This window comes from Poecilia reticulata, unplaced genomic scaffold (assembly GCF_904066995.2).
Source record: "Poecilia reticulata unplaced genomic scaffold, P_reticulata-male-v2 Scaffold_99, whole genome shotgun sequence".
NCBI lineage: Eukaryota > Metazoa > Chordata > Actinopteri > Cyprinodontiformes > Poeciliidae > Poecilia > Poecilia reticulata.
Genome location: NW_027675197.1, coordinates 1 through 22,659, shown reverse-complemented (window position 1 = coordinate 22,659; position 22,659 = coordinate 1). Strand labels below are relative to the sequence as shown.

General features: G+C 39.0%; 1 pseudogene across 1 annotated transcript; it reads left to right on the top strand.

Annotated features, from left to right (window-relative positions):
* Window positions 1-7,182: 7,182 nt before the first annotated feature.
* Window positions 7,183-21,263, top strand: LOC145550595 (ras-specific guanine nucleotide-releasing factor 1-like; annotated as a pseudogene). Its single transcript, XR_014086470.1, has 14 exons — window positions 7,183-8,013; window positions 12,968-13,074; window positions 13,255-13,402; window positions 14,307-14,399; window positions 14,486-14,739; window positions 15,272-15,356; window positions 15,455-15,640; window positions 15,852-15,960; window positions 16,057-16,175; window positions 18,215-18,375; window positions 19,354-19,434; window positions 20,426-20,545; window positions 20,679-20,761; window positions 20,856-21,263. The product of XR_014086470.1 is annotated as a ras-specific guanine nucleotide-releasing factor 1-like (transcript).
* Window positions 21,264-22,659: the final 1,396 nt, after the last annotated feature.

The following is a 22,659-nucleotide window of genomic DNA, read 5'->3' as shown; positions in this document are numbered from 1 at the left end:
GATTGTGTTTTAATTTATACAGCCGCTCAACCTATAAAGATAAGAACCAACATTTCCTTCTAGCAGGTTATAAAGCGCTCATGCAATGACGTGCACAAGTCCAGACTTCCTCCATGTGACCGGGACCCAGTCGCCTCAGGGTTTCTCTGTGAAATTGAACAAGACATGCAAATTATGTGATACTCAGCACCCAAAATATGGCTTCAGTTTTGACCATGAAACCATAAAAAAATAATAATAAAAGCCGGTGTACTTGTCCTGCTAATGTAGCTTGTTTCCTGAAAACATCAGCATGTTGTGTGCCAGGGCCGTGCAGAGACCACTAAAGGAGCAGGTGCTCAAAAAAAAAAAAAAAAAGGGCACATCCAACAGCATTTTATGACAGAATATTAACAAAACCTCTCAGCTTTCAAAGTTTAATAAACAATGATAAATTACAAAATTGTGAGATATACAATCAAAGCTAAGGATAATCTCTACATAGAACATACAACTATGCATATGTAAGATATTGTATTAGTAATTTCTTTCTGCAGGTCTATTTTGTTATAGGAAAGTATTGCAATATTCAAACCCGCAATTTAGCAGGATATGTAAATCAGAGCTGGACCACCAGACATATTTTCTCTTTACATAATTACACTATTAAAAATATAAACAAGGGCACAATGCAACCTTGTAGTGGACTGTAATCTATAAAAGAGCAGCCTGTTTGCTACACTTGCAGTGGAGATGAAGATGGTCCATTCAGGAAAGCAGAGTTGCATCAAACTTTAACATGAAACTGCAGAAAAAAACAAAAGCAAATATTTAATTGTTAATGTCACCATGAGAAAAGCCTACTGAGGTTTGCTTAAGAAACTTTTTTAATCATTTAAATCACATTCGTCTCATGAAGTGAATTTTTTTTTTGCAAAACAAACTTATTTGTGCATGTCAGAAATCTAAGTTTTTGTTTGTGACTCAAAGTTTTGCTTGTGATTCTCACATGAGTCGTGGGCAGGGCCAAAAATCACAATAAAAGATTTCTGATGTGTGCAAATAAAAGTTTATGTTTGGCAAATAACTTTTTATGTTCACAAGACAAAAATTTGTTATTTAATTAAAACGTTTTTAAACAAAACGATTAGTTTTTTAAAAAAGAAATCATTACAATTCCAAAAGTTTTGATTACAATTTCATTTTACTTAACTGAGGTTAGTTTTTTTCCCCCCATTGAATAATTGGGAAAAAAATTTAACTTCATACTCTGCGAACCAGACCCTAAACTTACTTAAAGTCTGGGTTGAGTTTTTTTCCCCTTAATTAATGACACACTTCTATTACATTCAATATATCTATCATAGTAATTCAGGGTGAGTTATTTTTAATTCTAAATGAATATCCTTGTTGGACTTTTATTTAAGTGTTATTTTCCTTCAAGATACATTTACCTAACGCTAGAATAAATGAAATGTACATTATGTAGCAAAGGAAATTAAAAGATCAGACATGCATCCATTATGGAGATGATCGGTTTTGGACGGGCGATTTGCCCCTATTGCATAATAAATACTAAAGAATGACCGCTATCATTAACGGTACAGGGAAGAAGCTTTTAGTTATCTTGCTTTGCTAGCAAAATCGTTAGCTAGCAGCTAGCTTATAGCACAACAACAACAGCCTAATGTCTGTATGATAAAAATACTGAATCGATAGATAAGAACAGTTTGTCCTCACCTGGCTGTCTCCTCCCGCTCAGTAGTTCTTCAGAGAAAGGCAGACGCAGAGGCCTGTCAGTGTCTGTTGTATTTCATTACCTCTCTGCTTAAACCGCGACTCCATGCTGAAGCAGAAACGATACGTTCAACGTTTTCCGTCATCTGACAAGTAGCAAGTCTACTCCACTTTATCCACCAAAAACTGTTCTGTAATCTGGAACGTTCGCTACGTTGAGCTCCCCAGTTAGCCGCCTTATCTTACTGCGCGAGAGGCAACTGCGTCATGCCTCACAGGCAAAAGGTCAAAGGTAACAAGGTGACCAGAGGGCTTATTATGTTGTACAAAAAAAAAATTTAAAAAAAAGAAAAAAATATATATAATAATAATAATAATAATAATAATAATAATAATAATAATAATAATAATAATAATAATAATAATTTTAGTACATGTTATGTGTCACAAGAGGGCTTAGAAAATAATAATAAAAAAAAATTTAAATTGACCAAAAGGGCACTTGGGGGCAAGGAGCAAAAAGGGCAGGTGCTCAAGCACCCCCAGCTCCCCCCTCTGCACGTGCCTGTTGTGTGCTGCTGTGTCCAGCATGAGCTGTGAGTGGCATTCAGGCTAACCAGCCTTGACATAGGAGAGTCAGTCAGAGTTGAGAGGGAGCAGCAGTGGGAGCAAGCCTGCGTGCCAGATTGGAGAATGTCAGGGAGACGTTGCAGCCTCTATTCTGGTCGCAGTCTCAAAAAAAAACAAAAAACATGCCGAGCAGTATCCAGCTAGGTCAGTAGAGCATAAAGACAGTAGGCAGAAAACAAATATTTTTTCTGATGTGTTTATACGCAACGATCAATAAAACATATGGAGGGTCTTCACACTGTTAATGTCCTGTAATCAGTGCCTATGAACTCACTGTTCCCTTTGTGATCTAAGGAGGCAAAATGTTGCAGAACTACACTGAGATTGCCACCTCAGGGCATACAAGAACCCTCACCTAATAACAATTTCAATTAAATCAGCCTATGGGGCAATGAATCATTAAAGGGCTTTATTAAAAAATGGCTTTCAGATAATCAACATTGCGTTCTTTTTTTCCAACAATAATGTTCGTCTTCAACCTTGACGTTGTTTTTGCTCATTTTGACTCTAACATGAAAAAAGCTGCAAAACGACATAATAAAACTGGTTTCTTGTGTAATATTCCTTAGAGTGATGCAGACATGCAGATGTATGTGCTTGTTTTATGGATGATGAACAAGAGTGTATTAATGACTTACACAGTATTTATTTTTAATAATCACACACTCTTTTCACCACTCTTATGGACAAAAACTTTGCCTTTCACCTACAAGAGCTCCCTTTTCAAGGTCCCTCCAAATTGTCATTGTTGGACTTTAGACAAAGCAAACTTCTTATTCATGCAGATGCCAATAAAATTTATCATAATATGAGGATGATGAGCTGTCAAGTTCCAACACATTTTTTCTGAATGACTATCATTGCATGATTTAGAAAAAAAAAATCAGTCATGTGAGTATCATGAAAGATTGGTCTTGAAAGGTGGTTTGGGGAAAAAAGCAACAACAAAAAAAGTCTAGTCTTACATGAACGTACACCAAAGCTGACCAAGAAAGTGTTCAGTGAGGTGAGGACTGATGGCAGACCATTACATCTTCCCAACCAAATTCTGGAGCTAATCTCTCAAAAGCCTTGCAATTTTAAGGTTAGACAGAGTTTAGGCTCTAAGAGTGAAGATAGGAGATTGCCACTATTTGCAGAATCTCATCTCAGTAGAAGCTGTTTGGCTTTGATAGAAAGAACGAAGCACGTTTTTCTCAGCGCAGCTCTCAAAACGTATCTTCGTGACAATTGTTGCACCATTTTAAGGGCAATAACAGGCTTTCAAATAATGAAAGCTTTAATATCAGAAGCATTGTTACAAGAAATAAAAAAGCCAATCAAAGACATTTTCTTTTCTTTTTACTATGTGATTTAGCATTTCCAAGTGATGTTCTGTGCCCTGTTTCAGGTGGCAACTTCCTGAATTCCAGAATTTCTCCCACATCTCCCTCTTCACTTTGTAAAATTTCTTGCTGTGAGGGGAAAAAATGTATCCAGATTCTTTCACACAACATCATGCTTTAAAAGGACCGTAGACATTTGTGTGTTTGCTCAGTAGCTTTCAGTCAAATAGGATGTGACTGCCAGAGCAGATAACAGCCATCTTGCTTGTCCCTACATGACATGAGCGTGACAGGATGGGGGTTGGCGGATGGGGGACGTAAAGGGGAACCCAGAAAACCGTTCCTAAAAGAAAGGAAGAAGTAATTAGTAAATGTCATTTGAGGAGAGTATGGCAAATTAGAAGCCCGATGGATCATGTAATTAGGACTGGAGTCTTTTCATTGGTGGCCTGGGGAAGGAAGCGGACACAAGAGCAGACTGGTGGTACTACAAACTGTGGCAAAAATCATCATTTCAAATTCAATCACCAGCCATTTCTGGTTGCTGTGTGTGTGTGTGTGTGTGTGTGTGTGTGTGTGTGTGTGTGTGTGTGCGTGTGTGTGTGTGTGTGTGTGCGTGTGTGTGTGTGTGTGTGTGTGTGTGTGTGTGTGTGTGTGTGCGTGTGTGTGCGTGTGTGTGTGTGTGTGTGTGTGTGTGTGTGTGTGTGTGTGTGTGATGTATGTGTCATAAGAAAACAAACAACACTTCTGTTCATTTTTCTGAGCTTGAAAAGCAACCCAATCCTGACCCGTGGTTTAGTATGCAGCTTTAGTGATGTGCAGCGTAATCTGTAGTGGCATTTATTTATAGATATATCTTCCAATTTTCACATGTTTGCCAACACAAAATAGGGCCTGATTGCGAAACAAAATTAAAATGATGAATTGATTCTTTTTTTTTTTTTTTTACTGATGGAAAACTGTTAAACATACTCTCAGCAATTGTTTTTGAAAACATATGAAAAACTCCCTCCTCTCTACATACCCTCCTCTGTAACACTTTCCTTCAGAGCTGTGAAATATCTGCTTGATAAAACCATCTGGAGCAAAACAAAGTAGAATCACCTCAAAATCCATACAAATTTATATAAGCAACAAGTCTCATTTTCAGGAACATCATTACTAGGAAACAAGTTCACTGGTCTGAGTGACCACATAGCAGGGTGGACTATATTTAGTCCAACAGCACAGTCTTGTTGCCGGTCAGCTTCCACTACACTCAAAAACAACACATTTACTGTTAGCAGGTTCTGACGTCTATGCAAATGTATTCCTAAATGTGAAAAAGGATTATTTGCTTTGAACACTGGATCAGTTTATAAGCCAACTGTCATCCCCCTATCATGAATTTTAGTCAGAATTTCACTTCACTCTGTCACTCTTTTAAATATTTAAGCGAAGAAAACTGAAAGTTTTTTTGTAGAAATGTTGTGTAACCTGGAAGGAGGTCAAACGTACCAGTCATAAAAGTTTAAATAAACTTTGTTACATTTTTTTTGTCCTCTGCAAGATATAGACATGGCAGGAGTAGATTTATATTCACATTGAAGCTTTTCAAAACAGAGAAAACATTTTATTGTGCAGCTCCTGAGTCATGGAACCACACAATTCTGTATTTTCTACTTTATATCATAGCACTGCAGGACAATAAAAAAAATGTCAAGGTGGGCTAACTCTTCAAATTAATCAGTATTACTGATTTTCATTGTGCTAACGCACCAGCGCTTTACCACTACTGTGTTTTCATTAAACTAAAACATTGCTACAGTAGTTTTAAAGGATATGTATTTGATGGAATAAACGATAATTGCATATGAAAACAACAACAAAAGAGAAGATTCTTGATTATCACTTTTGTCTGTCTAGCCTTATTCGATTAGAAATACTCAGGAAAAAAAAAAAGTCTTCTGTTTACTTGTTAACACAACCCTCTGAGGAAAAGGTTGTTCCAGGATGCAAATTATAAATCATTTAGATTATGCTGAAAATGTGGTGCTTTTACAATATTGGCTCCAAAGGTATACACTGGTCCAACAAAAAGTTTCCAATATTGCCTGTTAAAACACACAGTAAGTGTAATGAGTAAGAAAATTAGGCATGTCAGAGGGTTGGACTAATAATAAAAATAAAATACATATATAATATGTTTTTGCTATTTTTTTTTATTCTTTTATTTTTTAATTGTATTTGTTTATTTATTTATTATTGGACAAAAGATTAGTTTCACTCTTGACAGCAGAAAATGCTGCAAAATCCCATAAAAATAAATCTTTTTTTTTTTGCCCCTTCAGGGATGAAACTTTATTGAATGTATTTTACAAGAGTCCAGCTAAATGTGCCGACTGTTTGCTTGATCTGTTTTCCTGAGCTCTAATAAATGTTTCATTGAGATAGCCATAAAAAACATATGTAATTGCATTCAAACAGACTGTGTAGCTCCGAGTAAGGCAGCAGATTCACGATTCACTGCTGCAAGATGAACTAGAGCCCATGATAATCCTCTTTAATGGAGGGGAATTACAAAGTAACAGATCTGATGTTTTTCTTTCTAATCCGTCCACTGTGTACCGTTGTTCTTTTTGTTTACTTTTGCTCGGTCGCAGTTTCATGCTCCTGTGCAGTGCAAAGCATAAGCATCCCATTTTACTGTTACTAACCTTTCCTTTATACAACAACCTATAACTTCAATTATTTTTTTATATTGTAGGATAGAACAGCATAAAGTGGTGCAAATTCATGAGGTCCCAAATAAAATCTGAAAAATGTGGCATACATGTGTGTTTTGCCCCTGTTGTCTCATAACCTTAAATACTATTCAGTGCAACTGCTTGTTTAGACTGTGTGTGTGAGTTCCTTATGGATTTCCATTTGGCTGCCCACTTTTCTCTAAAGCAAGTCTTCAAGCGCACAGCTGATTCAGATGGCTGAATTTACTCCAGGAGAAACTTTAGAGACTCTTTCATGTCATTCAGGTGAGTTAGACCGGGTAAATATGTAAAGCATTGCAGACTCTGGACACCACTGGGTTAATCTCATTGCTCAACAGCCACCACAGCATTGTAAACATCTTGTTTATATTGCCCAAGCCTGTTCATATAAAGCTGTAAAGTATTACTATACAATAGTAATGCTTATACTCCATAGAGGCAGGGAGGAGAACCATGAGCTCCTTTTGAATTTTCACTGCAACCATGGGGGTAAAAATTGGTTAATTATTGACTTACGGTTTGTACAACAAGTGGCTTCAGCTTACATGAAACCAGTGGAACTTATTCAATTAGAAATTAGCGATAATATCGACATATGTTTGGGGTGAGAAAGAGGTGACAGCATTTTCTAAGCTCAGGTGTGCGAAGCACTTTCAGTTTCGAGTGTGTAAACACATTTTGAAAATAATGAAAAAATAATAATATCAGTAGCAAGTTTATTTTGTCACCAAAGTTGCGTAATTGTTTATGCAAATAATTTTACAATTGCTTTCCTAAATCCCAGTGTCAGAGAAGTAACACAACTTTACATTCGAACATTCTCTAACTTAAATGTTTCAGATTCAACAGACCACCAGACGGACGACCCTCTCCAAGGTCCTGAAATTTGCTTTCCCAAGCATGCGTCATGTGACTGCCGAGCTCAGCGCCGAGCTGCTTACTGGTTTCTGGAGATTTCACGTGAGAAACGGACCTCAAGCCCCCCTTTTCTCTCATCCTGCGTCTGCGGCAGTTTTTAAAGGCTCTATTCTGCTCTTTTCCACCCCCCCAGCCCCCTCCCCGTTTCACACGGATAATGAGGACGTTCAACGCACTGGGAGTATGACAAAAGATTTTAGCATGTCGGACTGCTGCTTGCGGTTCTGCAACTATAGTTTTTAATTCAATGCCAACGCGGTGAATGCGTCGGACGGAGTGGACGAGCCCGCTGCTGGAGGTCCGCATTGAGAAAGTCATCATCTTCTCTTTGGTTTTTATTTTTCACTTCAGAAGGATGTAACGACCGACCTGCTGTGTGCAGGCTGAAGCGTCCCCGTCAAAATGCAAAAGGGAATACGACTCAACGACGGTCATGTCACCTATCTGGGGCTTTTGGCGAAGAAGGATGGTACAAGGCGAGGGTGCTTGAGCAAAAAGAGCTCGGACAACACGAAATGGCACACAAAGTGGTTCGCTTGTTGCAGAACATGTTATTTTATTTTTAGAACGAGTCCAGCTCTCGGCCGTCGGGATTATACTTGTTGGAGGGGTGCTTATGCGACAGGGCGCCTTCACCAAAACCTTCTCTGTCAGCCAAGGAGTGCTTGGAAAAGCAGGTAAGGAGAGAGACACAGAGAGGGAGAGAGAGAGAAAGAGAGAGAGCGCGCACACACAGGCAGGGACACGCACACACAACATGCGCGCACACATGCACTTGCACACGATCCTCTCCCTATGTGCACAAAATACTGAGAAGGTGCAGCATAGAATGTAAAATGTGATTCCGTGCGCTAAAAAATGTCCGTTTTCTTGCAATGTGCACGTATTTTTCTCATACGAATCCGCAAGAGGATCTCAAATCCAATGCAGTAGAAAAGCGCCAGGTTTCAGATTGCTTTGTTGCACGTTATGTAATTCATGCACGGCTTTAATGATGAGGTAAGAATAAAAAATAACACCTAATGGTGTTACAGCAGTCCTGGTGGCGAGCAATGCAGCGTCTTTTGCTTCGCATCAAAACCGGGTTTCTTTTTTTTTTTCCTCTCTTGCTTAAGCAGTTGGCACTTTTCACTGATGCGTAAAATGTAAATATATTTATGGAAGTGGCGAGGGGGTTTGGAAGGAAAACCACATAAATGGTTTTCGAATATCAGTCGTTGTGTATTCCACGTTTAAGGGTGGAGAAGTTGGAGCCTATCTAATGGCTTATAAATAAAACAGGCACACATAATGAGAATTTTAAAAGAAAAAAAGTTACGGTTTCAAGGTTTCCACCTTGTGGCGAAACCATATAGTTGCCGGTTTGGCTCCCTCTAATCTGTATTACCTGAATCAAATGATTGAGTGTGGAGAGTTCTAATGGGAGTAATACACAACCTACAGGTCAGTCGCAGTTAGAGGTATGTCTGAAACGTTCTTACCAAACTATAAGTATCATAATTTGTACATTAAACCACTGCAAATTAACCTTCCCTCGGCTTTCTTCCCCCTGCCTGCACAACATGTTGAAAATTGAAGCTTGAAATGGGTCTCAATGCTGTTATTGTGAACATGATGCTCTCAGAGAGCTTCTCCCCTGCTTTGTGGATAGGTCTGCTAGCCAAACTGAGGCCAGACTCTCACTGCGAACAGCTGCCCCTCTGCTGACAAAGCAGAACGCAGCACACGCTCTCAGAGTTGCTCGAAAGGCAACCAAAACAGCTATCTGAAACCTATTTCTCCTGAAACCCGCCGTTTCGTTTCTGCATGGAAATCCGCGCACGTCTGCGTCCTGCAGAAACGAGTCCAAATGCAAAAATGTCCACATCGTTTTACGCGTTTGGCACAACGTGGAGCGGTGCACAAAGATAACAGATTTGCAAAGCTGATTTCGCAAACATTAAGGAAACAAATCGAACAGAAACATCTAATTGGAAATTTAAGCAACGTACAACTACTGAAACTACAGATCCCGTCGCACAATCTCTATATTATGTGTTCTCAAATGGAGTTATTGTGAAAATAATAACGCTTGAGCCCAGGGTTTCCATGGCAACCCTTATTTGCATCCTAAAGAATGATGCAGTTGGAAGAGGCGCGATAGCAGACACAGGGAGAGAGACAGAGAGAGTGGGGGGGGGGGGGGGAAGACAAGGGGAGTCAGTACATCGCATCTCTTTTATTAATGCAAGCGCTATCAGAGTTAAATTTGTTCCTTGCGGTACCTTCGAGGGGTCAGAGTCCGATTATAGAAAACGCAGCTTGTTCTCGCCTGGTTGCGGCCTCACTTTTGCCAGAAATACGCAAAAGCTGGCTGTGTGCTGCATTGGGCATGGCTTATATGTGCCAACAGTTTTCACGAAAAACACTTTAGTTGCAACAGTTGCAAGTAAGGGGAAGACTATCATTAAAATGAAATGGCATGTACGCAGAATGATTGTAAACATGCTCATGTCTTAAATATATTCTGAAATAGAATAAATGATTGTGGTGCTAGAACAGAGAGCAGTGTCTGAGAACGGCAAAGGGAACAAAACAAGCTTTTGTTGAATAAATGTAAAGATCCTGAGGTAAAACTGTAACATGTCTGCTTCTTTTTCTCATTATTTTCCCCATATCGATGATACGATTACTCCAAATGTGGAGCAACATGGACCAAATAACGATTAGCTGCAGGTTGATAGCTGCATCTGCAGACCAACGATTGGTCTCATTTGCTCAGACCGAGGCAGTTCAAAGGAGAGACAACGACTAGTTTTAGGGTGAAGTAACACTGTGTTAGAAGAGAGTTGTACACCACTTGAAACCTTTGATTTATTTTCAAATATATGCATACATAATCTGCCTGTCTCTGTTGACACGTCTTTGGTGATTTGAGGTATTTTTAAAGAAAGATTTGTGGTGCATAAACAAACTACATAAATCTAAAACCACTAAGCGTTTAATATCTTTTCTGATCAACAAGGATTTCAGGGATGCATTAAATTTTGACTATATTTGAGTTTGATACAAACACTTTTGGTCAAGCCCAACAGTATAGGTTAACTTGCAAAATTAGAGCTGTGGTGTGTGCAATTTAACCAAAGTATTAATAAATCGGTTCTGTGATGGTATCAGATGTTTCTGCATAACATTACTCAACAAATAGCACTGTCAAGACCAGAGAACAGATACGTTTAAAGCAGAGTTAGGTTATAAAACATTCAGAGCTTTGAAAATCAAAATTTCCCAGTGAAAGTAGGCAGAAATGTAAACTTTTCAAGACATTTCTGTTCATGTCAGCATGACAACTATAAGCTGTGCATACCACAAATGATCTTATGGAAATGTGAACGTAGGAAGTCATTATTAAAAGAACGCAATAAGAAATTCTTTTTGTTGTTCCCTACGCGCCAATTAGCCGGAGATTATCTTAGATGAGATCACAATGCAACTCCATGTTCTATGTGTAGCAAACAACTAACACGTCCTGAACACACTGTCCAAACAGTGAATAATGGTAGCAGCAGCATCATGATCTGGAGGTACTTTTTATTAACAGGAAGAGGAGAGCATGGCCAGAGTTGACGTGAAGGTGAATGGAGCTCAATGCAGGGTGATGCTTCAGGAACATTTGTTAGATGCTACAAATGAATTAAGACCCATGGTGAGGTCCAGCTTCCAGCAGAATGTTAGTGGAGCCACAGCTGCAATGGAATGGTTTAGAACGTCCTAGTCAAAGTCCAGACCTAAGCCAAATTTAAAATCTGTGTCAGGAAGATTTTTAAATTGATGTCTACAGCTTCCCTCCAGGCAGAGCGACTGAACTCAAGCTTTTTTTTTTTTTTTTACAAAAAAATCCCCGTATGATTAAACATATCCCAAAAGATTTGAATCTGTAGTTGCAAAAGAAATGCTAGCACTCAACCTGCATCTGATGAAGACCTTTGACAGGTTGATCCACCTGGTGAGGTCTTCATCGGATAAGCTGCAGTTTGTCTACCGGCCTGGTATTGGGGTGGATGACGTCATCATCTACCTCCTACACCAATGCTTTTAACACCATTCATTCTGGACTTCAGAGGGACAAGCTGCATCTGTAAGAAGTGGACCGCCACATGTTCCATTGTATAATTGATGACATCACTGTCCATTTGGTGACACAGGGCTGTTAGGAACTGTGCTGACACTGGCCCTCTTCAACCTCTACACTACAGAAGTCTATGCTGCAGACCTCTCCATTAACTCCCTGAGTTGCCATATGCAGAAGTTCTCTGACTCTGCCGTAGTCAGCCTCTTCAGGTGAGGACGACTCAGAGTACAGACGGTGAACTCAGGACTTGCGAACTGGTTCCAGCAGAACCATCTCCTGACAACGTTGAGAAGATCAAGGAACTGGAGGTGGATTTCCACGTGATCAGACCCAGTACACCCAACAGTGATGAATATCCAGGCACCTGACATTGAGGTAGAGGCCATTTAAACCACCTGGCTTGGTACTTACTCAGATTGTCTTCGTCTAAAGTTAAAATTTAGTGGGGCATTAAAAAGATTAAATAAATCAGTTGAAGGAGAAATAATCACACCACTGTTGTATGCATGGTGGATTCCTTCAGTTGTTTCCTTCTCTTCACCAAGTATTCTCTTGTTGTCTGAAGGTAAGGCATGTTATTTTAAACCTTGTTTTAATACAGAATACCACCAGACCAATTAAAAACATAAGGGCATCACAGAAATTTATTTTCAAGCAAGTAAAATATGCTGTATGTCCCACAGCTGAAAACAAAGAACGACTTTTCTTTATTTCTTCAGTCAGTTTCAGTCCAACAGACAGAATAATAAAACAACAGCTGTGAACAACTGTTCTGACTGACCAGAGTTGCTAGGAAACAGGTTCTGCACTGTTCTGTACTCAGCCGTGGCTCCAGCCCCGTGTCTTATAGCATTTCCCTCCAGGGAACCATGAGACATCCCAGGATCTGAATTGGGGGAGGCTTTCCTCAGTGTGCTCCATCAGCTGCACTGGTGGGCGAAGAAGATGTGGCTTCCCCAGGCTCTGTGTGGTTTAATCACCCGCTTGATGTCTGCAGCAACAAGGCACCAGAACAAACACAAAGTAGTGGATAGGCCTTAGTCGAGCAACTGTTGTAGCAGATGAAGATTATATTAAATGCAGTATTTTTGCACACAATGAAAGTCATACATATTTGACTTAAACCTAAGACAAAGTTTGGGAAAGATAAAAGCAGATTTCAAAATGAGGAAACCTGTCAAATGAAGATGTGTCAAATTTGAGTAATTGATTTTTAACACCACAATCGGCAGAGACAACCTGATAAAAAAAAGTGCCTTACTGGGTCAGATGAGGCTGAAACCTTTCTGGAACCAACATGCATCTCCACCCTGTTACCATCAACTCAGTTCCAACAGAGCAAATTTTGTAGCACCAAAAAAAAAAAAAAAATCTACAAGGTGCCTGTTGATCCTACTATAAGTGCAAACCAAAGAAATAAACCTTGTTGGAACTTTATATCAGAGATTAAAAATTTTGCTGTTTTTATACATACATAAACATCCCACCACTCATTATTTGTTTCCTCTTCTTTGTTTCAGTACTACTTCACTGTCAACTTCACCCATGAAAACCAAAAGGCTCTTGAGTTGCGCACAGAAGATGTAAAAGACTGCGATGAATGGGTGGCTGCAATATCACACGCCAGGTAAAGGTGCACACAAAGGCAATTAGACACTGGATTAGGGTAAGACATCTATTGGGGTTCTCAGGCATATGACTTCGTTAGTTTAACATGACTCAAAGCTGTGTTCATTAGCATGAGACATGTTACTCAAGATTCAGCACAGAACTAAGTGTGTTTTGTGTGTACTTTCATGTGATGCAGTTACAGAAACTTGGCCACAGAGCATGAGTCTCTCATGCAGAAGTATCTTCATCTGCTTCAGATTGTCGAGACAGAGAAAACAGTTGCTAAGCAACTTCGTCAACAGATAGAAGATGGAGAAATAGAGATTGAAAGGCTAAAGTCAGAGGTAATATTTACAGATTTTTGTGGTTGTTTTATGCTCACAGGAAACACTGGAACGTAACGTATGTTAATCCCAGGCATTGCAGATCATCACAGTTGCCAATAAAAGAAAAATATTGGTAAAGCCTATGCAAGCATTTTCCATAACTGAATTTTTATATGCATTTTATATCTCTTCGGTTTTAGTATGCTATAATGTTCAATATATGGTTATCTTGAAAATAATTAAATAAAAAAAATTACATGAAAGGTGTGATATTTAGCATTGTACTGTGTAAGGTCAGAGAAAGTTACTTTTGTCGTTTTGTCAATATTTTGCGGACAAGCAAACCATATGTGTAATTACTACTTTTCTTTTTTTTTTAAATGCGAAGGTTTTTAAAGAGCCATAAAATAAGTTGGAGAGTGGCTAACAAAGCCTTCTGTGAACTTGAATATCAGCTTGTATTCATAGGATCAAGTAGTCATTTTATTTAATGTGCAAACGTGAGGCTTTAAATCAAACCGTTTCTGGAATGTGCATGAACTCTCTATGAAATGTCGTGACAGCTAACTGTTTCTGTGGCAACAAAGTGAGAGAATCCATTTTCCACAGATTTGAAGAGCTCAGAGTAGGTTCTCATTGGATTTATATTTTTCCAACATCCCAATTAGCTTTTATTAATAAATAATAGTTTGACTGAATCAACCGTCAATAAATACTCTGGATTTTACTGACAGATGTTTAGAACTGACTCTAGGCATAGTTACAAGCGAAGTGAACAGTACAAATTTAGTCACGCCAATTTTCACTCCTATGACCTGTCCAGATGACTTAGTCACTTTTTTACTTGCTGCTACAGTAAGTGTGAGGACGATAACAACTAGAGTGTGAACGATTAGTCTTTATTTGGCTGCTTTCCTCACAGATTTCTGGACTGCTCAAAGACAATGAGAAGATCCATGCCAGCCCAGCAGCCGCCCCGACAGAAGACGACTCAGAAATCAAAAAGATCAAAAAGGTAACTGCGTAGAATTGAGACTTTTAGCGTCATTTCTTTCATGCATTTGTGTTTTAGATGTCAACAGACTACACTGCCTGCTGCAGGTTCAGAGCTTTCTGAGAGGCTGGATCTGCAGGAGAAAGTGGAAGACCATCATCCAGGATTACATCCGCTCACCTCACGCAGAGAGCATGAGGAAGAGGAACCAGGTGGTGTTCAGCATGCTGGACTCAGAGGCCGAGTACGTCCAGCAGCTTCACATCCTGGTGAACAACTTCTTGAGGCCACTGCGCATGGCCGCCAGCTCTAAAAAGCCGCCAATTACACATGATGATGTCAGCAGCATTTTCCTCAACAGGTCGGTTCGTTCTTTCTCACAGAAATCTTGAGGGGGTACTGTAGTTTCCAACTTTCTTCTTTACTTAAACAATATGTGGTGGACAAATCCATTACACATTCTCAGATTTGTAGGACTTATATACAGGGTTGATATTATGAATCTAGTTAGCTTGTAAGCTTCAAATTGTTTGCAAAATGAGAAAAAAAGAAATCTTCCTCTTGGCTTTCAGTGGCATGCAAATGAAATCTTCCGTGTACATGCATGTCAGTTGTAATAATTTCTTTAGCAGGAGATTGAATGACTATCAAATAACACAAACTGCATAAAATAAAATTTTTACTATGAAGAGCATACTCTGCATTATTCTCTCTGGCATTTTGTTTTTCCATGAATAGTTGATTTTGTTCTTCAGCTTCTATTTTGAAGACATATTAAGATGAAAATCAAAATCAAACAGCAGAATTTGTACTCCAACTCCAAATTGTCTTGAGATTTATAGGTTTTAAATGTTATTTTTACAAATTAAATAATGTTTTTTTTTCTTATTTAGTGAAACTATTATGTTCCTGCATCAGATTTTTACCAGGGTTTGAAGGCCAGAATAGCAAGCTGGCCAACATTAGTACTGGGTAAGAATCCTCTATTTTCTTACCTCATCGTACAAGATTAAAATAACCTCAGAGCCCCTTTAAAATGTATACTTTCTTTGTATTGGCACATTTCCACAGCTGACCTTTCGACATCTTGCTACCCATGCTGAACATCTACCAAGAGTTGTTAGAAACCACCAGTACAGTCTGCAGATCCTGGCTCACTGTAAGCAAAACCGGGATTTGATAAGCTGCTGAAGCAGTATGAGGCCAAGCCCGACTGTGAGGAACGAACTCTAGAGACTTTCCTCACCTACCCAATGTTCCAGGTTAGTTTGTTTTCGCCATTAACGGTCTTTTTGAATACCACAAAAACAACCATGTTTTGCTGTCAGTGTCTGCTTTATTAACCCGAGCCAAGCTCCCTTGCAATTGTAAGGATATTAATTTTAAGTCAGACAGTTTTTCCATATATAAAATGTCCATTTTCAACTATGCTGTTGTCAGCACCTGTCTTAATTACTGCTGTTTCCTCTCCAGATTCCAAGATACATTCTTACACTCCATGAGCTTCTGGCCCACACTCCCACGAACACATAGAAAGGAACAGCTTGGACTACGCCAAATCTAAGCTGGAGGAGCTTTCGAGGTATCCCATGACCAAACTCAGAATCATCATCACATCTCTGCTTCTCTTCAAAGTTAGGTCCTGCTAAATCTGAATGATGAAATTCCTCTATCGTAGAATAATGCATGACGAGGTGAGCGAGACGGAAAACATCAGGAAGAACCTGGCAATAGAACGCATGATCATAGAGGGCTGCGAAGTCCTCCTCGACACCAGCCAGACATTCGTGAGACAAGGTATCCTCCGCCGCTATCACAACACGAGGGGAATTCTTGTCCTTTCACATTACCAGACTGACAGCCTGATCGCAGAGGGAGCAAAGGGAATTGCTTGATGCTCTTTGGGAAGTGTGAGCATTATTCACAGGGAGAGTCTGTAATTTCCTAATGTAATTAGACTGTTCTGAGGCACACTGATGATGAATCAGGAACTGTAAATGTCACATGTCCCCAACAGGCCTTTGTGGGTGAGGAGAGGGGGAAAACGGTGGAAGCTGATTCAATCCCTATTATCTAATGTACTACATGTTTGTTTCTCTCTGTTTTATTTTCTTCTTTCTTAACCCAGTCTTGCTTTTATGTTTATACATTCAAAATGAGATATTTTTATATCTGAGCTTTTTTTGTTATTATTATTATTTCTGTCTGGCATTTAATCACACAAAAGTATTCCTATTTTAGATCTTTTAGGAATAATATATATGTATTTTAAATGTTGTTTTACCAGTATTCAGATTTAAAACTTCTCGAACATTATCTTAGTAGCTAATTTTTAAAGTATCTTATTTGTTCCACAAGCTTCTGACAATAGTTTGCCAGAGATTTGACCTATTCTTCTTTAAGGATGACTGAAGACTAAGTCAGGTTTGTAGGTCTCATTGATCTCACACACCTTTTCAGTTCTGCCTACAAATTATCTATGGTGCTGAGATTAGGACTTCGTGAAAGCCACTCCAAAAAAATAAATTTGTTGTCTTAAAGTCACTTTGTTATTAATTTGGCGGTATGCGTTGGCTCATTCTCGATTTCGAAAACATATGGGGGCCGAAGATTGAACTTTCTGTCTGATATTGTGATGTTTTGCCTCAATATGTACACAATAATTTATTTCCTCATGATGCCATATATTTTATGATCTACATTTCTTATTCATCACAATAAGACCCACACAACTACTGCCATTACCTTACTTCACAGTTGAGAAGGCGATTTCCGTCTTTCAGCCTTCCCTCTTTTGTTTGAAATGTAATGATGGTCATTGTGGCGAAACGCTTTGCTCTTAGTTCCATCAGACCACAGGACATATCTCCGCAAGTTAAGGTTTTGTTCCTAGGTGCATTAATCAGATGTTAACGGCTTCTTGGTAATGTCTTCTTCTCTGACTGGCTTTTCAGTCCAGGTCAGTGCAAGAAATAAATAGACACTATCTATTTTAGTGTAGATAGTGACACTCTCTTACTCACTTTGTTTAGCACCTTCACAAGAGTTGTGCTAAATTGCAAAATAAATACATAAATTAAAAAAATTAAAAACAATCATCTCTAGTACATAGAACCCACGTCTCCTACCTAAAAGGCATTTTGGCCGGATATCCCCATGCTGTTTATACTTACACGGAGTTAACATATGTAGCTTTTTTCGGTCATGCCGACCACTTTTGATGCATTTTTACACCAGAGCCACTTCAGCAACCACACTGTGCGCACATTCATTCACTGCTATGCAAAGCATTAGGTAACTTGCAGCTAAGTGACTTTCCCCAGGGCACATTGACATATGGCAGGTTAAGAAGACAGAATTGAAGTCACAACTTTCTGCAAAATGACTCATCTTACCGGTGAGCCATCACACACCCTAGTATGTAATAGTTTGCTTAGACGAACATATGAACACCTCAAGGCATGTAGAAATTTTAACCAAGGGTGAACCAGAGTTGTGGACGTCCATAATTTTCTTCCTAACGTCTTGACTGATGCCTTTTAGTTTTTGTGTTTCCATTATGTCACACAAAGTGCAAAGGCGTTGCCTAAGAATACATCCAGAGATGTAAAGTTTTGAATTTGAAGTAAACAATGTAAAACAACCTAATCATTTTTTGGATTTGTAAAATAAAAATCATGTTATTAATCCTAACTGATGTGAAAGAGAACAAGCTTAGGCTTATTTAATGGCAGATGATGAGCGGAAAACAATGGTTTTCGTCTTTTTAGGTATTGCATGCCAAAATCTGGTTTCTACTGTTAATATTTATCTCCTCTTCTATTTGTGGACTGTAGGGTCTTTAATCCAGGTGCCAATGAGCGAGAAGGGCAAGATCACCCGTGGGCGACTGGGTTCTCTCTCTCTAAAGAAGGAGGGGGAGAGGCAGTGCTTTCTCTTCTCCAAGCATTTGATCATCTGCACTAGGGGTTCAGGAGGCAAGCTTCATCTCACTAAGGTGGGCCTAAGCTGCAGAGCTGGCTAGAACTGTATATTTTCTTCATTTTTAACATGTCTTGTGGTACGGTGAATGTTCAAAATAATAAAGAAAAGAACCATAATCAACAGCACACATATCAAGAGTGAATGCACCAATACAGTCATGTGGAAAAAATGAGGATAACGTCAAGGCAGTCTGTGTTTTCTGAGCCTATTTGGTCATACGGATATTTAGTACTAGGGAATTTGATGTATTATTTATATATATTTATGTCACCTAAAGAACAACAACAAAAGGGAAGGAAAAATATTTTAAATTGCTCTACAAGATGTAATTAAGGTGTCATTTATGATGAAGAATGGCTATTTATTCCCACTTAAAGTAGCTAAAATTAAACACTGAAACATTACATCAGAACAAACTCCAGCCAAACAACTCTGAAAGCCAAAACTTCTAGGTATTTTCACAGAGCGTTAGTTTAAGGCTGTTCACACTAACTGATCCGGGTTGTTGCACCTTTATGTCTTTATTTCTCCTCCGAACACGCTTGTTTGATTTTCAGCTGAAATGTGCAGAACAGATGACAGATGGCAAATATTTTTCAATAAATTACTATGGTCCTCATTTATTTCTTCATCAAAAACCTGCCATTTTAACAGGGGCATGCAGACTCTTAGATCTGCTGTACATTTGTGTCCAAGAAGTTAAACAGCGCTGACGTTATTACTCCACATAACTCAAACCTGAAGGTTTTAAGATCCGACTTATGTTATTGATTCTTGTAGTTCAATCTACACATGGTGTGCATGCAAACATTCATCTGCATTACAGTAAGACCAATCTGTGATTTTTTTTTTTCACAAACTCTGAGAAATGTACATTCTACAATTATGAGTATTTTAGCATGGTTGCTTGCTGTTACACAAAGATGCATTCTGTTGAGTGAAAAACGGCTGGTGTGAAACACTAAATCTATTTTTTACGTGCTATCTTTAGAACGGAGTGGTCTCGCTTATAGACTGCACTCTGATGGAGGAGCCTGAGGGGACAGATGACGAGTGTAAGAGTTTAATTCATGTTCCAGCTTGCAGCAATACGCATTAGATGCAGTGTGTTTGAGATTTTGTGTCTGATTGCCACGGTGCATAATAATGTTATAAATTCTGTCATTGGAAGTGACAAAATTTTAATCAGTTCAGCAGAACAATCAAAATATTTTCTTTCAGGAGCTATAATGTAAAGCAATAAATGAACGGCATCATATATATTTTAGGGCATTCGATAAGTGATCATTATTTATATTAGGAGCAGATATAATGGATTTTACTAGTATTCAAGAACAAAATGACAAAATAATTTGGAATTGACATTTTAACTCTGTAACATTTTGTAGTAGTGGAGGCTCACATAGAGTGGCTAAAATTACCAAAACTTATCTTCTTATGTATTCCAGAAAGAATGCAGATCCTTACCTTCATTTTGGAGTCTTCAAAAACCTTCTAACATCTTCCATTTCACTATTTTCAATAACACATACAGGTTGCTATATTCCATTTAGCCTTCCTGTTGTCTACAGAAAGTCTTTCTCTTCTCACGGAGTTTTGCAACCTTAATGAAATGCAGACATTCAGTGAAACAGTTTCTATGACTTAGCTTCTTGCTAGTTTGTGCTTCCTCTGACTTTATTTGAAACGCCCAAGGGATTGTAAACTTAGATAACATTAAGTCTTGTTCAGTATGTAACAGCTTCCTCATGAAAGCAGTGTTGTTATTGGCGTATGGTGCAATTACTGACCAGTGGGTCACTGGTCAGGGCTAGAAAGCTGTTAGTTCTGGTTAGCCGATTTCTCATCTATAAGAGAATAAAATAATTAAAGACATCTTACTAGGTATATTAGAGCGATTTCTCTGTCCTTTACATCACAAGCTTTGTATTTTAAGCTGATTTTGCTACAGTTACATGAAATATATATATTTTTGTGCCATGACTGCCTATTTGATTAGAGCTATAGAGAATGACATCTTATCTTTTTGCTCTCCTCAAAGCTAAATCCGATAAGAGCGCCAGGACATGGAGCACCTGGATTTTAAGATTGTTGTGGAGCCAAAGGACAGTCAGTCATTCACGATCATCCTGGTGGCCTCCTCCAGGCAGGAGAAGTCTGCGTGGACCAGTGACATCAGCCAGGCACGTCAACACACATAACAATCCCCAGCAGTGAGACACGAAGCTGAGCGTGTCGGCTGAAAGCCTTCATATTACGGAACTCGCTAACATTTCCTCTGTCTCTTCTGTTTACTTCACTGCCTCTTTCCTGCAGTGCATAGACAACATCCGCTGCAATGGGCTGATGATGAACGCTTTTGAAGAGAACTCTAAAGTCACGGTGCCACAGATGATAAAGTGAGATATATTTTGTTTGCATTCAATACTGTGCGTCCTGCCTTCTCCGAGCCCTTTCTTTTCTGATCTTTGTGGGCCATTCTTTTGCAAATAGATCCGATTCGAGTCTGTACTGTGATGATGTGGATATCCGCTTCAGCAAGATGATGAACTCCTGCAAAGTGCTGCAGATTCGCTATGCCAGCGTCGAACGTTTGCTGGAAAGACTGACCGATCTCCGCTTCCTTTCGATTGACTTCCTGAACACTTTCCTGCACTCCTACCGCGTGTGTTCACCACAGCTGACGTGGTGCTGGATAAACTCATTACTATCTACAAGAAGCCCATCAGTGCCATCCCTGCTCGGTGAGTCATGATGCATATTTGAGCATATTTGAATGTTTTACTGCCATCGATGATACTTTTAATCAGAAAACAAATAAAACTCTTAAAAGTCTGGCATATCAGCATCTCTCTCATTGGATAAAAGGCTGATGCTTGTGAAGTGTGTTCCCCACTTAAAAGTTTTGACATTTTAATCATGCTTGAATGTTTAAATAATCAAACAAATCTTAGCTCAAACAACTTCACAAAAACTTATGCAGTTGCTAATGATTTATAACTAAGCAAAAACATCCATCAAATCAATCTTGCCCTATGTGAAAACATATTACTTCCGAACCTAATTGGTCTGCGCTGTTGTCAATAGATGCCAACAAGTGTTTAAGATGTTTGGAAATTTTCTCCCTGTCCGTGATAAGTCGTAAACTTGACTACATTTCTTTTGGAAAGCTGAATTCAGTTTCTCCAGCCACTGCTAAACGATGCTCGCATTACAAAATCATAAAACCATAAATGGAATCAGTTAACAACATGAAATAGCAAAAAGCGACACATTGGCCAAAAATTGAAGAACAGATGCTAAAGAAAGTCACTAATATCCATTGGTCAGAAACAACTAAAAACCATTTATAGTTTTTGAGAATCTGCAAACCTCATCAAAAGCCATTATTAAACATGGGCAAAACATGAAAAGCGAAAATTTCTTCAGAGTGGCCAGTGCCAGAATTACCCGAGAATTATTGACGACTCACAAAAGAACAAGAGCAACATCTAAAGGGCTTACAGAGTTACATGCAGTCTGAGGCTGATTTAATGCTAAAGTGACCTTGAAGATTGCCATAATCAATTGTACTATCAATTCTGCTCTCTAGCAGCAAACCTGATGTCCGCATCAGTTGGACCTTAGCCAGCACACCATGGCACTGCAGCAAGTCCACCTGAACAGCTGAAAGAAATAACAAAATTGTGGTTTGGAGCAATTTAGCAAAAGTTGGAAGCTCTGTTATGATTTTAAACCATTTATGGCTGAAAACCTCAATTCAGGTTAATAAAACAATCATGCAAGTAACAGACAGCCAAATTTCTGCTACAAAATTTAAAAGAACGACTGCATGTTATCAGAAAATATATCAACAATCTGAACATTTAAGAGAGACAAAAAAAAGAAGCAGAAGAAATCAGACGGAGGCCAGATACTTTTCTCTGCACCATATTGTTTCAGCAGGTAGTGAGAAGACAGAAAGGCATCAAATAAGGGGCAATGCTCTATTATGTTTCAGTTTGTCTGCATAAACTCAAAGGTTGAATGGTGCTTTGGGTCAGTAATTGGTCCAGTTAGTTCTTTTGGCTGGGAGGGCCAAACTCTGATCTGTCGCGCTATGCAACCGTGCTTAATGCTGCAGGACCCACCCTTCCCTTGTTTCCCTCTTCTTTTTTTGAGAATATCGTAGCGTGAAATATAGACGAAGTGTGCATTGTGGGCTAACTCCCAGCACTGCATGCCTAGTGAGGACCCCAGCTGTGGGTTCAGATCAGACAGAACTCCCACGTCCACCCTGCAGTATGCTTTCCCATGG